The sequence below is a fragment of the Carassius auratus genome, unplaced genomic scaffold (assembly GCF_003368295.1).
Source record: "Carassius auratus strain Wakin unplaced genomic scaffold, ASM336829v1 scaf_tig00032768, whole genome shotgun sequence".
Taxonomy (NCBI): Eukaryota; Metazoa; Chordata; class Actinopteri; order Cypriniformes; family Cyprinidae; genus Carassius; species Carassius auratus.
The window spans coordinates 48,872-58,022 of NW_020526027.1; the positions used below are offsets into that span (position 1 = coordinate 48,872).

The 9,151-nt window shown below is 37.6% G+C and overlaps 1 pseudogene; it reads left to right on the forward strand.

Annotated features, from left to right (window-relative positions):
- Positions 1-4,876: 4,876 nt before the first annotated feature.
- Positions 4,877-8,815, forward strand: LOC113081005 (cdc42 effector protein 2-like; annotated as a pseudogene).
- The last annotated feature ends 336 nt before the right edge of the window (positions 8,816-9,151 follow it).

The following is a 9,151-nucleotide window of genomic DNA, read 5'->3' on the forward strand; positions in this document are numbered from 1 at the left end:
GATAGAGAGAGTGAGAGAGAAGGAGAGAGAGAGAGAGAAGGAGAAAGAGAGAGAGAGAGAGAGAGGGGGAGGGAGGGAAGCAAGCATTCCGGAAGGACGGCCGCGATTATCATTCCAGCTCCATGAGCTCAGGCTCCATCTCCCACCTAACCAGCAAATATCACGCAAGCTCAATTAAGTAAATAAACAACTGCTGCGTCTTCAATAAACTAAACACAAGCGGCATCACTTTACACTTACAAACTTTCCAGAGCTCTCCGCTGGACCCCGAGCCTGAAGGAGAAGCAGTGACCCAGTTTTCCTGCGGAAGTGTGTCGGGTCGTGACACGAAAATGGGTCACGGTTCTCAAAACACTGTACATCATTGCTCCTGAGATTATAATGCTTAAAAAAAAATTATATTTAAAATAATTTCTGTTCTTTTGAACTTCTGAAAAATAAAATGTATCACAGTTTCCACACAAATATTGCACAGCACAACTGTTTTCAACAATGATAATAATCAGAAATGTTTCTTGAGCAGTAAATCATTATATTTTCATGATTTCTGAAGATCATGTGACACTGAAGACTGGAGGAATGATGCTGAAAATACAGCGGAGCATCACAGAAATAAATTACTGTTTAACAGATATTCACATAGAAAACAGCTGTTTTAAATTATAATAATATTTCACAATTTCTACTGTAGTTTTGATAAAATAAATGCAGCCTCAGTGAGCACAAGAGACATATTTCAAAAATTGATTTTGACTAGTTTCTCTAATATAATATGTTCCAAAACAACTTTTATGTGCACTAACCTAGATAACCTAGTGCCCTCCCTACCTAGACAGCATTTTAAGGGATCACAGATATTCTTCATGGAGAAGGCAATCCCACAATGCACTGCAGACAAGTCAAGAGAAATGTTACTTATAAATATACTGCATTAAATCCCGAAATGCCATAGTCTAATTCAAAATGCTATTTTATGCACATTTTAATGTGCAAACCAGTCACTTGTGGCGCCTATGAATACAGCAGAAACAACATGTGAGTGTGGAGCAGGCGATGTTTCATCATAATCACTCATAGGATTGTTTAGCTGAGCGATTAAGAGAGAAAAGAAAAGACCAAGACCAATAACTAGACAAAAGCAGCCGCAAGAGCACTTGGAAGCGTTTCCCAGAAACAAGAAAAACAGAGTACAAGAAGAAATCTGTACAAAACACAACCACAGAAACCAGAGTCTGGATGCGACTCAATAATCTCAGGCTCTCGAAAATAAGGCCAAAGTCACAGAGATGCATTGACGGAATAATGCAAGACTCAGTTTGGTGTGGCTGTTGGGCCTCGGACGAGCAAAAGCCATCGTAACGTCTTAGTAATCTGTTTGCATGAAAGTGTTTCTCAAATTCACAGTTCCAGCGCTGGATAAACTTCATGATGGAGAGCTGATGTTTGGTTTATGTGAATGGTTGCATGTCTGGAGGAAGACCTGCTTCTTTGAAGCCGATGAAGGAAGGGCGGCCCTTTGTTTATTGGACGAGTTTGAAAGGACTCTGATGGAAAGCAAGCATGGAGAAAACCCAGTTCTCGAGCTTCCACTCGGAATCTGGCGTCCATCCGGGATCCCAGCAGGAACACTGGATGATTCTTTCATCTTGCTTGGGAGAAAGAAAAAAAAACTGTGCTTCTCTTAACTGTTCAGGGCATTTTCAAATGACTAGACAGAATATGTAATGAATGAATTTACCAAGTCTGTCCTGGAATAAAACTTGACAAACACAAGGACACGCAGAGCAAATGTTTAGAGCTGTTCTACTGTACTGAACCCCAAGCTGCTCTTTACCAGTAACTCTAACGTACTGATGTCTGTTTGTCAGAATCTGTGACTGGATGCTGTAGTGTTTTGGAAATGAACAAGATGTCAGGGTGAAACTTTTCACTGGATTCGCCAAAGTTTGTGAGGATCATAGTGTCAAGTAATTTAAAGCTACAGTATCATCCCTGTAATAGTGGGGGGGGGAAATCTCTGTTTGATGTTTGACATAAAATAGCTCTAAAAACGAACATATAGGGATGGATGGAGTGATAGAACGATGGATGGTTGAATGAATGATTAGAAAACCATTGAATTATTAATGGATGGAGCAAAGGAATGATAGATTGGTGGATGGATGGATGGACAGAAAAACAGAATGACAGATGGAAGATGAATAGTGCAATAGAATAATGGATGGAGTGGAAAAAAATGGATGGATGAATAGAAAAACAGAATGATGTTGGATAGCTGGATGGATGGAGCAACAGAATGATGGACGGATGTACAGAAAAACAGAATGATGGATAGATATTGAATGGGGCAACAGAATGATGGATGGATGGAGCAAAAGAACAATGGATGGATGGATGAATGAATAGAAAAACAGATAGAATGATGGATGGGTGAAGGAACAAAATAATGATGGATGGATGGACAGAAAAATATAGAATGACAGGTGGATGGATGGAGTGATAGAACAATGGATGGATGAATAGAATAATGGCTTTTGAATGGAGAAACAGAATGATGGATGGATAGATGGAACAATAGAACAATGAATGGATGGATGGATGGAGCAAAATAATGACAGATGGATGCTGAATAGTGCAATAGAATGATGGCTGGATGGATAGATGGAGTGATAGAACAATGGATGGATGGAAGGATAGTATGATGATGGATGAATAGAAAAACAGAACAATAGATGGATGGATAAATGACTGAATGGGTAGATGGATGGATAGGCAAAGAAACATAGAATGAGTGATGGATACTGAATGAAGCAACACAATGATGGATGGATGGATGGATGGATGGATGGATGGATGGATGGATGGATGGATGGAGCAAATAGAGAGATGGATGGATGGATAGAGAAACATAGAAATGTGGATAGATGGATGGATGGATGAATGAACAGCAAAACATAAAATGACTGATGCATATTGAATGGAGAAACAGAATGATGGATGGATGGATGGATAGAAAAACAGACAGAATGATGGATGGATGGATAAATTAATAAATAAATATATAAAGGAATGTTTGTCACTTGGTAACCACAATGAAAAATGGTCCAAAAACGACTTTTTCTTATAAATAATCACATTAAAAAATAAAAATGGCATCACAAAATGCATTAGTGCAGCTCTACTGGTACAGTGCTTAAATATGGCAAAAGTCATATTTTCTAAATATTTATGAAATTTATGAAGAGGACAGCTCTTTTTCACGACATAGAATGATATTGTTTTTAAAAGCAGAGAATACAAAATAATACAGAGTTTTGAGAAGAGTATTGACAAGTTATCAAAATATCCTAAGGCACACGTGCATATTTTGCTAGAAATCAACTAATTCAATACATGTCAGGTAAACAAAACAAGCTGCGATAATGTAACCCTTAACCCATCTCTTTTAGAGAACTACAGACCTGTTCCCTTCTTCCTTTCATTGCACAAACACTTGAATGAGCTATGTTCAACCAAGTCTCTGCCTTTCTCACACAGAACAACCTCCTCAACAGCAACCAGTCTGCTTTCAGAAGTGGAAATTCAACCGAGACTGCCTTGCTCTCAGTTGTTGAAGCCCTAAGACTGGCAAAAGAGGATTCCAAACCTTCGATACTTACCTTGCTGGATCTGTCCCATGCTTTTGACATGTTTAGATCCTCCAGTCAACACTGTTGGCAAAGGGAATCTCAGGAACCGCACTCCAGTGGTCTGAATCTTATCTCTCAGATAGGTCTTTCAAGTTATCTTGGAGAGGTGAGGTGTCCAAGTCACAGCATCTAACTGCTGGGGTGCCTCAGGGCTCAGTTCTTGGACCACTTCTCTTCTCTTTCAACATGGTATCACTAGGCTCTCATTCAGAAACATGGCTTTTCATATCACTGCTATGCTGATGAAACTCAACTCTACCTCTCATTACATCATGATAATCCAACAATAAAAATGAATGTTTGCCTACAAAACCACCACTGGCTCTGCGTCCCTTTACCTAAATTAATTACTTCAGACTTATGTGCCCTTAAAAAGCTTGCAGTTCTGCAAGTTAACATCGCTTGATTGTGCTGTCTCAAATAGGAACAAAATCACTATCACAGAATTTTTTTAATTTAATTTAATTTTTTATTATTAAAATGAGGTTTTTAAATTAAATGTTCCCTCCTGGTGTACTGACCTGCTCAACTCGATCCGAGCAGCTGAGTCAGTATCCATCTTCAAGAATCGGCTAAAAACACATCTCTTCCATCTTTATCTGACCCTCTAATTCTAGCACTCTCTTTTCTAATTCTATTCTTTATAGAAGAAAAAACATCTTGCCCCTTTAAGACTTGCACTCTTGCACTATATATTTACTTATTTTCTTTAAAAAAAGTGCTTCTCTAATCTTTTTGTACTCTGTCCGTTTCTTTTAAGCAAAAAAGGCCTCTAACACTAGCTTGCTCTATTCTTTTTCTATTCTACCTGTTTTCTTTTATTATAAACCCTTGCTAAGTGTACTGAGTCTTGTTATAGCACTTGCATATCATTGCTCTTTTGTTTCCATCGGATAAAAGAGTCTGTTGAATGTCTAAATGTAATGTGGATTTTATTCATCACTTTGTATCCTGATTTTCATTGAAGTCACTGAATAAACTTTGATTCTCCCAGAAAAACAACAACAATAATTCATGCCTAGACTTGACTCCAAATCAGAAGACAGTAGAATCAGGTCTCAATGTCTGTGAGGTCATAGGCTCAAAGCAGGAATTACTACATGTCAACAGCACTTGTGCAACGCTGGTCCGCCTGTACATACACGTCCCAGAACGTCCCAGGGACCGCTATCATTGCAAAGCTGGAAGGGCTTAGCAAAGCCTACGGGGAACAGGAAACCAGCAGCAGACACAATGACATCAGATTACTCACAAGTGAAGCCCCTAAACATGACGTTGATACGACGGAAACCAGCCGTGCCCTTTCCAGCTTTCACAGGAACATGATGAAAGTCAGAGCCGAGCAGCTCAGGTGAACTTCCTCAGTATCTCGGATCACACTTCACAGAAATTACGTTACCAGGTGTGACATCAGCACAGACCAAACAAATGCCGAGCTTTAGGGAGGAGACGCAGGTCACACTCCATCGACACCTGTTTGACAATCTCTGGACTTTAACACTCGGGATCTGAGAAAGACTCTGTACTGTAGAAGGACAGCTAAAAACAGGACATAACTGCAAAGAACTCTTGGGTTACGGTAAGAGAAACTCTTCGTTTCACTCTGAGCGACATTTCAGATCACTTCTAACAGAATTATATGATGTTCCTTTTATATAAACCCATAAAACTGCCTGCACTTTCAAAAATAAAGGTTATTTTTTGGCATAGATGGTTCCCTGAAAAACCTTTTACATCCATGGAATAAAAAAGGTTCTATGAAGTGGAAAAGGGTTCTTCAGATTATTCAAATGCAAGAAATTATTATTTAAATAACCAATCACAGAAACTTTCTTTGTGGAACCAAAAATGGTTATTTTACACTTTCAAAAATAAAGGTTCTTTATTGGCATTGATGGTTCCATGAAGAACCTTTGACATCTATAGAATCTTTCAATTGTCCAAAAGGTTCTTTATAGTTTCTTTAGATTATTAAAATGTTCTTCAAACCAAGAAAATAATGTTTCTTTACAGAACTGATCACTTTGGGAGACCAAGATGGTTCTTCATTATTGGCATTGATGGTTCCATGAAGAACCTTTAACATCCATGGAATGAAAAAAAGGTTCTTCAAATTCTTAAAATGAAAAGAAAGGTTATTTGAATAACCGTTCACTGGAACGTTCTTTGTGGAACTAAAAAAAATAATGGTTCTTTATTGGCATTGATGGTTCCATGAAGAAACTTTAACATCTATGGAACCAATAAAGAATCTTTACAGTGGAAAAAAATTTAAAAGAATATTAAACTGTAAGAAAAAAAAAGATATGTTTCTTTAATAACTCTTTATTGAAAGCTTCTTTGGAGGAACCAAAAATAGTTATTCTAGACGCTTAAAAATAAAGGTTCTTCATTGATGTCTTGCTTCCATGAAGAACCTTAAAAACTTTATTTTTAAGAAGGTTTTTTCAAATTATTAAAATGTTCTTCACACTAATACAAAATGGTTCTTTTAAGAACTGATCAATGAAAGGTTCTTAGGGGAACCAAATGTGTTTTTCTATGGCATTCGCTTCAACAAACCCACCTTTATTCTTTAAAATGTAGCAAGTTTTATGGCTTTATATAAAAGCAATGCAATATAATGATCGTGGAAGCAAAGTAGCGGAAGTTTACACTATTCTCAAACATATAAGATTTGCATCAATATAAATAAAACATGATGATTATTTAGGGATTTTGTGGCTAGATATCCAATGCTAGTAACAGGATAACTCGATCAAACTGTCTTTCAGCCTAACGAGTCTTGTCATGTTTGCAGAAACGCCTCAATCGTTTGTTGGCTTCCGACCGCAGCCGTTCAGATGTGGGTGTGAAACACCTGAACACCTTCCCAGGTAAGACACGGATGATCAAACATCATTTGAAAGCTTTACACTGGGAAAAAAACTGGTGTAGAAACAACTTCCTCTCATAAAGTGCTAGAAGATTTCACAAATAATTGAAGAATTTTGAAGTAGAAAGACTGAAATCGTTCTCCAGTAAACATTCTTTTATTTACAACTTAATTGTTTTGATTCTGACTGATTCTTAATTGAGGGATTTGTCAGGGAAGCGTGTTTTTTCCACAACAAAAAAGTATATTTTTTATTGCTTTAAAATTGATTTATTACTTTAAATCATGCATTTCCATAAAAAACATCCACTTCTATCCGCCCTCGCTCTCGTTGCTAGTTTGTAGATGAATGCTTTTATGTGCTCGCCATCTCCCGCTGCTACTAAAGTGCCGATAAAACCTTTATTGGCCAACAAAACGTGTTTTCTGTAGAGCCGTGCAAATTTAAAGAGTGAGTGTTGCGAGTCACGAAAGCTGATCTAATGAACTGTAAACCGCGAAACAGGGCCACAACCGTCTACGCCAATGCCAACTGGAGTAAAGAGCTTCCTATGTACAGTATCACAATTAATTACTCTGTATACCAAACTAATTTAGTCATAGTCATGCTTTCATGAGAGCACATTATGAGAACATGTTTGGAGAATGCATGTCACTAGTTACAATGGAATCCAGAATGTAATTGTGCAATTAAAATATGTGTAAATGTGATTTCATTTGCATGCTCAAAGAAGAATTAAAACTCATGTGCTGTAAGAAGAAACATGTCAGTGGTTGTGAAGATGTTGCAGTCTCAACTGTTAATCTGTAACCAGCTGGAAGAAAACATAATCTTAATCAAATACTGGTTACAATCAACAGCTATATCTGAGATTGCTTCGGTACCTGTGCTGGATCAGATAAAGAGTCTTCTGCTCAACAAAGCTGTGTTTATTTGATCAAAAATACAATACAAATATATCATTCTAATATGCTGATTTGCTGCTCAAGAAACATTTCTGATTATTATCAATGCTGAACACATTTGTGCTGCACTTGTGATACATTTTATTTTTCAGGAGTCACAGATACCTAAATAGAAAGTTCAAAAGAACAACAATTATTTGAAATAGAAATATTTTTTTTTGCCATTATAAATGTCTGTACTGTCACTTTTGATCAGTTTAATGCATCCTTTTTTTTATTTCACTTTAACTCGTAATTCCAAATATATGATATAAAGGGGCTAAAAAAATCAATGTCTTTTTATTCTTTTTTCAATAATTGCTAAAATGTTACAAATATTTAATGCATATAATAAAACAAAATTGTAAAAAACTGTTAGTCTATATATAATAAATCAACTATATATATATATATATATATATATATATATATATATATATATATATATATATATATATTAAGACCATTTTTTACTGGCACTTTTGATACACTTAATGTGCCCTTGCTAAATATAAAGTATTAATTTTTTTTTAACACCAGCAATTAAACAGCAATTAAGAACAAGTGCCAATTATTATTATTATTTTAGGACTTCCACTTTTGATCAATTTAATGCATTACTGCTAAAAAAAAATACTTTCTGAAAGGAATCTATTTCAGGTAATTATTGCACTGATTATTGTCAGGTTTGATGACTTCTTCCTCTAATAATCTGTTCCAGGACCAAGCTTCGTCACTAGCTGTCACAAGATGCCCTTGTGGACATCGTTACTCCGCAAACCCACGTCTGGACGCTGGCAGAGGAAGCTATCGAACCGAAAACAGGTTTTGTCGGTCAACATGGTCAGCCTTCCTCAGGGCGATTTCCGGCATCTCTCTCACATCGGCAGGGATGGACACACCGGACAGTTTCGGAGACCTGTCGTTCCTGAAGAAAGGCCACAGTCTCCTGCTGCAGAGCTCCAAGAGCGAGCAGACCTGTTCCTCCGCCGCCTCCCAAACCGCCCCGAATCAACCTCGAAGCAGACCACTGCACCCCGATCTGGGAGCATCAGAGACAGAAGTGCAGCTCACTTCCCCTCCTGGACACGGAGGAAGACGAGACGAGTGTTCACCACATCAGCGGGAGCTCTGGACGAGATTCGACCCAAATCAACCCAGAGGAAACACATCCTGACCAAACGGACACCGCGTTCGTGTTCAGTCTGGATCTGGGACCCTCTATACTGGACGCCGTGCTGCAGGTGATGGATAAATCCATCAATAGACAAGAGTTGTGACCCGGAAATAGGGCTGGACAATATACCCAAAAATTATTTAATGTGTTTTTAAGAAGTCTCTTCATTCCAAACGCCTGATTCATTTAGAAACGAATCAAGTGACTGTCTTTTTGAATGGCTCTTTGATCATTTATTCAAAGAGTTTGTTCAAAACGCCTGATTCGTTAAGAAACACATCAAGTGACTGTCTTTATGAATGGCTCAGTGATTCATTGACTCAAATGATTCATTCAAAAACAGATTCATTCAGGAACTAAATGCAGCCGTGTTCCTCCGAGAAGCACAAATGCTCTGCTCCGGTTCTGTTTGGAGCTCGTTTTGTTGGTGAAACAGAAAAAACAGACAATGTTAAAATGTAACAC